Below are 8,636 nucleotides of genomic sequence, written 5' to 3'. Positions count from 1 at the left end.
GGGAATTGCAATTGAGGAGAAGAGAAGCAATGTCGATCATGAAATTACGGGCGGTTGAAACAGGTCTTAATACAGACTCAGAACTTGAATATTTTTTAGGTACTTAATATCTTTTGGGTACTTAATATTGGAGTACAACATATGAATCTTTACATATCAGTGTATATGTTTATTACATAGATCCTAATATAATATAGAATATATGGATTGTATTATGGACTATGGCCGGTCCTTAATTCCAATTTGCAAGCATACATGTTTATGAACTTACATATCATAATTGTGATGGGAAGTATATGGCTAATTGTTATTAGGTAAATACAAAAACAAATTGTGGCTTTATAGATATCATATTGGAGCACTAACGTTTTAACATAACACATGGGAAATACAGGACTACAAACATGGCAGATACCATACTTGGTTGATCTGTGTAGTCCTATTTCTATTTCCATAGTTAGGTGAGAAGTTTTATAGCGTTGAGTCGAAAACGGACTACAAGATAGTTATGCAAGCGGACTCGCGAAGGATAGAAGACGTGTTAATGTGGTGAGCAGTTTTTTAATATTTTGGCTTTACGTGGTGTGGCACGTTTGCTATTTATCGAGTGCCTATGAGAGATGTATTACTGATACACTCCAGTAACAACAAACGACCTCGCCGTTTCACATGGTGAGGAAATAGGGACAGTTATTCGACTGGTCTGTGAGATGATATTTAAGACATTACATGTCGAGCTCATTGTGTTCCAATTAATTAAAATAACGATACTGTCACTTGTTAATGTATCATTAGTGTCTCTGTGGATTTGCTGATGTGTCGTCTAATTTTGGTGAACAACGGTTTTTCTAATAAAACGGTCACCTATTGTGGCTTAGTTACTTTGTTAGGAGTATTAATGGAGCATTAATTAAATCAAACTTTGGAACTATGTTTCACTTAGAATTCTTGATGTAAATAGTTATTAATAGAAGGATTAACTGGTGCATTATGCACTACAGTTTGTTATATTCAGTTCTCAGGATACATGATGATACTAAACATTATCCGGTTTCATTACAGGAGCCACTACAAACACAATTAATAAGGAATTCATTTGAATTAATATAAAGATTCAACAGGTACTTATAGATAGGTGGAGGGTTTTCTTGTCTTTTTATGCCACATTTAACGAGAGGCACTCAAACATGGTGGTATGCTTGCACATTGGTGGACTTGATTTATAATAAAATAATTATGTGTTACATGGTTTTTGACCACATATAAATGGAGAATTACTTTACAATGTTGGTAAAATACCTAGCTCTGTATGCACAAATTGTTCTCTTTTCGTTTGATGTCTCTTGCATGTTCTTTTCACCTATATATGATTGTTACCAATTAATGATTAATTTATCATAATGTAGATTGTTTTTCACTCACTATGGTAGCTGGTATTAATTATTAACACAGTAATATCCAACTCTTTGCATGAGAAATATATACAATTATTTGTTATTGAATGATTTTGTGTTTGTAAGGAATATATAGACAATGTGCCATATGTAAATAATTGCAGCCCTGATGAAGTCATGGGGTACACCTCAGACGAAACACGTGTTGGGTTTGTGGCAGCAATTGACAAGTGATGGCTGGAAATTGAAGAATTGAAGAATAAAGACATGAACATTGTTTTCTGGATTGAAGAATAAAGACACGGATATTGATTTTTATAGACTTTACTTTGTATGTGTGCCTTACATAAATTAACATTGTTGTCAGTGATTTCATTACTGAGTGTAAGAAGTAAAGGGTGATCTTCTTTTAAGTGCACCATCAGCATTATCAAAAAATACTGACTATTGACAAGCAGCGCCATATACTCCCTATGCTCACCCATTATCAGTACCCATTCTAGATGATCCTAAGGTGAGCAGGGAATACAAATGAATACTAGACCCCCAGGTGGTTTAGGCGGTGTTTGACTTCTCTGATGGAGGATCGTTGGTGCTGCACTGTGCGCATGTAGTCCAGGAACAACTTAACAGTCTTGTCCTCAACATGAAGTGGGCCTGCCTGTCTAGCTCCCTCCAAGATGGCATCCCCATAATGCGATGGTTTAGCAAGCACGGGGCAAGGGGGTTGTAGGAAAGTACCATCTTGCCTGGCATGTTACCCCCATTTTTCACTGTATGTATGTTGTTTTAGCCCTTGTGTCACTGGGATCCTGCTAAGCAGGACCCCAGTGCTCATAGTATGTGCCCTGTATGTGTTCCCTGTGTGGTGCCTAACTGTATCACTGAGGCTCTGCTAACCAGAACCTCAGTGTTTATGCTCTCTCAGCTTTCCAAATTTGTCACTGCAGGCTAGTGACTTGTAGGAAAGTACCATCTTGCCTGGCATGTTACCCCCATTTTTCACTGTATATATGTTGTTTTAGTTGTATGTGTCACTGGGACCCTGGTAACCCAGGGCCGCAGTGCTCATAAGTGTGCCTGAATGTGTTACCTGTGTAGTGACTAACTGTCTCACTGAGGCTCTGCTAATCAGAACCTCAGTGGTTATGCTCTCTCATTTCTTTCCAAATTGTCACTAACAGGCTAGTGACCATTTTTACCAATTTACATTGGCTTACTGGAACACCCTTATAATTCCCTAGTATATGGTACTGAGGGTTCGAGGAGATCCCTATGGGCTGCAGCATTTCTTTTGCCACCCATAGGGAGCTCTGACAATTCTTACACAGGCCTGCCACTGCAGCCTGAGTGAAATAACGTCCACGTTATTTCACAGCCATTTTACACTGCACTTAAGTAACTTATAAGTCACCTATATGTCTAACCTTTACCTGGTAAAGGTTAGGTGCAAAGTTACTTAGTGTGAGGGCACCCTGGCACTAGCCAAGGTGCCCCCACATTGTTCAGAGCCAATTCCCTGAACTTTGTGAGTGCGGGGACACCATTACACGCGTGCACTACATATAGGTCACTACCTATATGTAGCTTCACAATGGTAACTCCGAATATGGCCATGTAACATGTCTATGATCATGGAATTGCCCCCTCTATGCCATCCTGGCATAGTTGGCACAATCCCATGATCCCAGTGGTCTGTAGCACAGACCCTGGTACTGCCAAACTGCCCTTCCTGGGGTTTCACTGCAGCTGCTGCTGCTGCCAACCCCTCAGACAGGCATCTGCCCTCCTGGGGTCCAGCCAGGCCTGGCCCAGGATGGCAGAAGAAAGAACTTCCTCTGAGAGAGGGTGTGACACCCTCTCCCTTTGGAAAATGGTGTGAAGGCAGGGGAGGAGTAGCCTCCCCCAGCCTCTGGAAATGCTTTGTTGGGCACAGATGTGCCCAATTCTGCATAAGCCTGTCTACACCGGTTCAGGGGACCCCTTAGCCCTGCTCTGGCGCGAAACTGGACAAAGGAAAGGGGAGTGACCACTCCCCTGACCTGCACCTCCCCTGGGAGGTGTCCAGAGGTCCTCCAGTGTGCTCCAGACCTCTGCCATCTTGGAAACAGAGGTGCTGCTGGCACACTGGACTGCTCTGAGTGGCCAGTGCCACCAGGTGACGTCAGAGACTCCTTGTGATAGGCTCCTTCAGGTGTTGCTAGCCTATCCTCTCTCCTAGGTAGCCAAACCCTCTTTTCTGGCTATTTAGGGTCTCTGTCTCTGGGGAAACTTTAGATAATGAATGCAAGAGTTCAGCCGAGTTCCTCTGCATCTCTCTCTTCACCTTCTGATAAGGAATCGACTGCTGACCGCGCTGGAAGCCTGCAAACCTGCAACATAGTAGCAAAGACGACTACTGCAACTCTGTAACACTGATCCTGCCGCCTTCTCGACTGTTTTCCTGTCTGTGCATGCTGTGGGGGTAGTCTGCCTCCTCTCTGCACCAGAAGCTCCGAAGAAATCTCCTGTGGGTCGACGGAATCTTCCCCCTGCAACCGCAGGCACCAAAAAGCTGCATTACCGGTCCCTTGGGTCTCCTCTCAGCACGACGAGCGAGGTCCCTCGAATCCAGCAACTCTGTCCAAGTGACCCCCACAGTCCAGTGACTCTTCAGTCCAAGTTTGGTGGAGGTAAGTCCTTGCCTCACCTCGCTGGGCTGCATTGCTGGGAACCGCGACTTTTGCAGCTACTCTGGCCTCTGTTCACTTCCGGCGGAAATCCTTTGTGCACAGCCAAGCCTGGGTCCACGGCACTCTAACCTGCATTGTACGACTTTCTAAGTTGGTCTCCGGCGACGTGGGACTCCTTTGTGTGACTTCTGGTGAGCACCGTTTCACGCATCCTCATAGTGCCTGTTTCTGGCACTTCTCCGGGTGCTACCTGCTGCTGAGAGGGCTCCTTGTCTTGCTCGACGTCCCCTCTCTCTCCTGGTCCAATTTGCGACCTCCTGGTCCCTCCAGGGCCACAGCAGCGTCCAAAAACGCTAACCGCACGATTTGCAGCTAGCAAGGCTTGTTGGCGTTCTTTCGGCGGGAAAACACTTCTGCACGACTCTCCACGGCGAGAGGGATCCGTCCACCAAAGGGGAAGTCTCTAGCCCTTTTTGTTCCTGCAGAAACCTCAGCTTCTTCTGTCCAGTAGAAGCTTCTTTGCACCCGCAGCTGGCATTTCCTGGGCATTTGCCCATCTCCGACTTGCTTGTGACTTTTGGACTTGGTCCCCTTGTTCCACAGGTACCCTAGATTGGAAATCCACAGTTGTTGCATTGTTGGTTTGTGTCTTTCCTGCATTATTCCTCTAACACGACTTCTTTGTCCTTAGGGGAACTTTAGTGCACTTTGCACTCACTTTTCAGGGTCTTGGGGAGGGTTATTTTTCTAACTCTCACTATTTTCTAATAGTCCCAGCGACCCTCTACAAGGTCACATAGGTTTGGGGTCCATTTGTGGTTCGCATTCCACTTTTGGAGTATATGGTTTGTGTTGCCCCTATCCCTATGTTTCCCCATTGCATCCTATTGTAACTATACATTGTTTGCACTGTTTTCTAAGACTATACTGCATATTTTTGCTATTGTGTATATATATCTTGTGTATATTTCCTATCCTCTCACTGAGGGTACACTCTAAGATACTTTGGCATATTGTCATAAAAATAAAGTACCTTTATTTTTAGTATAACTGCGTATTGTGTTTTCTTATGATATTGTGCATATGACACTAGGTGGTACTGTAGTAGCTTCACACGTCTCCTAGTTCAGCCTAAGCTGCTCTGCTAAGCTACCATTATCTATCAGCCTAAGCTGCTAGACACCCTATACACTAATAAGGGATAACTGGGCCTGGTGCAAGGTGCAAGTACCCCTTGGTACTCACTATAAGCCAGTCCAGCCTCCTACATGACTCATTTTACTAATTCTCATTGGCACACTGGTACACCCATATAATTCCCTTGTATATGCTACTTGGGTACCCAGGGTATTGGGGTTCCAGGAGATCCCTATGGGCTGCAGCATTTCTTTTGCCACCCATAGGGAGCTCAGGCAATTCTTACACAGGCCTGCACTGCAGCCTGAGTGAAATAATGTCCACGTTATTTCACAGGCATTTTTCACTGCACATAAGTAACTTATAAGTCACCTATATGTCTAACCCTCACTTGGTGAAGGTTGGGTGCCAAGTTACTTAGTGTGTGGGCAACCTGGCACTAGCCAAGGTGCCCCCACATCGTTCAGGGTAAACTCTCCAAACTTTGTGAGTGCGGGGACACCATTACACGCGTGCACTATACATAGGTCACTGCCTATGTATAGCGTCACAATGGTAATTCCGAATATGGCCATGTAACATGTCTAAGATCATGGAATTGTCCACCCCAATACCATCATGGTATTGGGGGGACAATTCCATGATCCCCTGGGTCTCTAGCACAGAATCCGGGTACTGCCAAACTGCCTTTCTGGGGTTTCCACTGCAGCTGCTGCTGCTGCCAACCCCTCAGACAGGATTCTGCCCTCCTGGTGTCTGGGCAGCCCCGGCCCAGGAAGGCAGAACAAAGGATTTCCTCTGAGAGAGGGTGTTACACCCTCTCCCTTTGGAAATAGGTGTGAAGGGCTGGGGAGGAATAGCCTCCCCCAGCCTCTGGAAATGCTTTGATGGGCACTGATGGTGCCCATCTCTGTATAAGCCAGTCTACACCGGTTCAGGGATCCCCCAGCCCTGCTCTGGTGCGAAACTGGACAAAGGAAAGGGGAGTGACCCCTCCCCTGACCAGTACCTCCCAGGGGAGGTGCCCAGAGCTCCTGCAGTGTGTCCCAGACCTCTGCCATCTTGGATTCAGAGGTGTTGGGGGCACACTAGACTGCTCTGAGTGGCCAGTGCCAGCATGTGACGTCATAGACCCCCTCTGATAGGCTCTTACCTCTCTTGGTAGCCAATCCTCCTTTTTTGGTAGCCAAACCTCCTTTTCTGGCTATTTGGGGTCTCTCCTCTGGGGTATTCTTCAGATAACGAATGCAAGAGCTCACCAGAGTTCCTCTGCACTTACCCCTTTGACTTCTGCCAAGGATCGACTGCTGACTGCTCCAGGACGTCTGCAAAACCGCAACAAAGTAGCAAGACGACTACCAGCAACATTGTAGCGCATCATCCTGCCGGCTTTCTCGACTGTTTCATGGTGGTACATGCTCTGGGGGCTGTCTGCCTTCACCCTGGACTGGAAGCCAAGAAGAAATCTCCTGTGGGTCGACGGAATCTTCCCACTGTTACGCAGGCACCAAAAGACTGCATCACCGGTCCTCTGGATCCCCTCTCATCCTGACGAGCGTGGTCCCTGGAACACAGGAACTCTATCCAAGTGACTCCCACAGTCCAGTGATCCTTCAGTCCAAGTTTGGTGGAGGTAAGTCCTTGCCTCCCCACGCTAGACTGCAAACCTGTGTACTGCGTGATTTGCATCTGCTCCGGCTTCTGTGCAGTTCTCCAAGGATTCCTTTGTGCACAGTCTAGCCTGGGTCCCCAGCACTCCCTCCTGCAGTGCTCAACCCTCTGAGTTGGACTCCGATGTCGTGGGAACCTCCTTTGTGACTCTGAGACAGCTCTGGTTCACAAATCTTCTAAGTGCCTGCTCCGGTACTTCTGCGGGTGCTGCCTGCTTCTGTGGGGGCTCTCTGAGTTGCTGAGCGGCCCCTCTGTCTCCTCCTCCAAGGGGCAACAGCCTGGTCCTTCCTGGTCCCCAGTAGCACCCAAAAACCTCTACCACGACCCTTGCAGCTAGCAAGGCTTGTGTGTGGTATTTCTGTGTGGAAACACACTGCAACCTCCAGCATGCCGTGGGACATCCTCCATCCAAAGTAGAAGTTCCTAGCTCTCTTTGTTGTTGCAAAATCCTAAGCTTCTTCCATCCGAAGGCAGCCTTCTTGCACCTTCATCCGGGGTTTCCTGTGCTCCTGCCCCCCCGGACACTTTCGCGACTCTTGGACTTGGTCCCCTTGCCTTGCAGGTCTTCAGGTCCACAAATCCATTTTCTGTGCTTTTCTGGTGTTTGTGGTTCTTGCAGAATCCCCTTATCACAACTATTGTGTCCTATTAGGGTAGTAGGGGTACTTTACTCCTACTTTTCAGGGTCTTGGGGTGGGGTATCTTGGACACCCTGACTGTTTTCTTACAGTCCCAGTGACCCTCTACAAGCTCCCATAAGTCTGGGGTCCATTTGTGATTCGCATTCCACTTTTGGAGTATATGGTTTGTGTTGCCCATAGACCTATGTTCACCTATTGCATCCTATTGTAATCCTACACTGTTTGCATTACTTTTCTTACTATTACTTACCTGTTTTGGGTTTGTGTACATATGACTTGTGTATATTACTTACCTTCTAATTGAGGGTACTCACTGATATTCTTTTGGCATATTGTCTTAAAAAAAAAGTACCTATATTTTTAGTAACTCTGTGTATTGTGTTTTCTTGTGATATTGTGCTATATGATATAAGTGGTATAGTAGGAGCTTTGCATGTCTCCTAGTTCAGCCTAAGCTTTGCCATAGCTACCTTCTATCAGCCTAAGCTGTTAGAAACACTTCTATTCTACTAATAAGGGATAACTGGACCTGGCACAGGGTGTAAGTACCACAAGGTACCCACTATAAGCCAGGCCAGCCTCCTACAGGGGTCCACCCAGGGCATGTAGGCGAACTGTGACCCAATGTGCCCTCTCAAGGGAGTAAAAGGGAGTGTGATCCGTTGGTGTGGTGAATGTCTTTAACCAAGTTTCCAGTTAGGAGATGGGGGTCTTGTCCCTCGACGCCCTCTTGCAGGTCCAAGATTCTCAAGATACCTCTTCGAGATCATCCCTCTGCGTCTTCAGCCCGTTCTTCCATTTGCTAGACTCTGGCCTGTAGGACACGCATTGCCGCCTGGTTGTCAGTCGCCAAGGGTTACAAAGTAGCCAGGGTCTTTTTTCAATCAGAGACCTTGTCTTCTAGTTGACAATGGCCGTAACACAAGAAGCTCAGTTTGCTTGTCAGTGTTCAGAGTCTGGTTTTCAAAGCCAATACCAGATCCAGCTTGTCCGACATGGAAAGCGACTGGATGGCCCCGGCTAGTTCAATGTCCGGTATGATGAAGGGTGGGATGGCTGTGGCTGGCTGGTGGTGGCACAGGTGTGGCAGAGAACAGCCAATCCATTGTCTATGTTGTTGT

The 8,636-nt window shown here is 46.6% G+C and overlaps 1 protein-coding gene across 1 annotated transcript in view; it reads left to right on the top strand.

Moving 5' to 3' along the window:
• Positions 1 to 494: 494 nt before the first annotated feature.
• The window catches only part of LOC138292579 (chondroadherin-like), a 241,891-nt gene continuing 233,749 nt past the window's right edge, over positions 495 to 8,636 (top strand). The window contains exon 1 of the mRNA XM_069231268.1: positions 495 to 549. The gene's annotated coding sequence lies outside the window, so the exon portion shown is untranslated. The remainder of the gene's footprint in view (positions 550 to 8,636) is intronic.

Source organism: Pleurodeles waltl, chromosome 4_2 (genome assembly GCF_031143425.1).
Source record: "Pleurodeles waltl isolate 20211129_DDA chromosome 4_2, aPleWal1.hap1.20221129, whole genome shotgun sequence".
Lineage (NCBI taxonomy): Eukaryota > Metazoa > Chordata > Amphibia > Caudata > Salamandridae > Pleurodeles > Pleurodeles waltl.
This window is presented reverse-complemented; position numbering and strand designations above follow the sequence as displayed.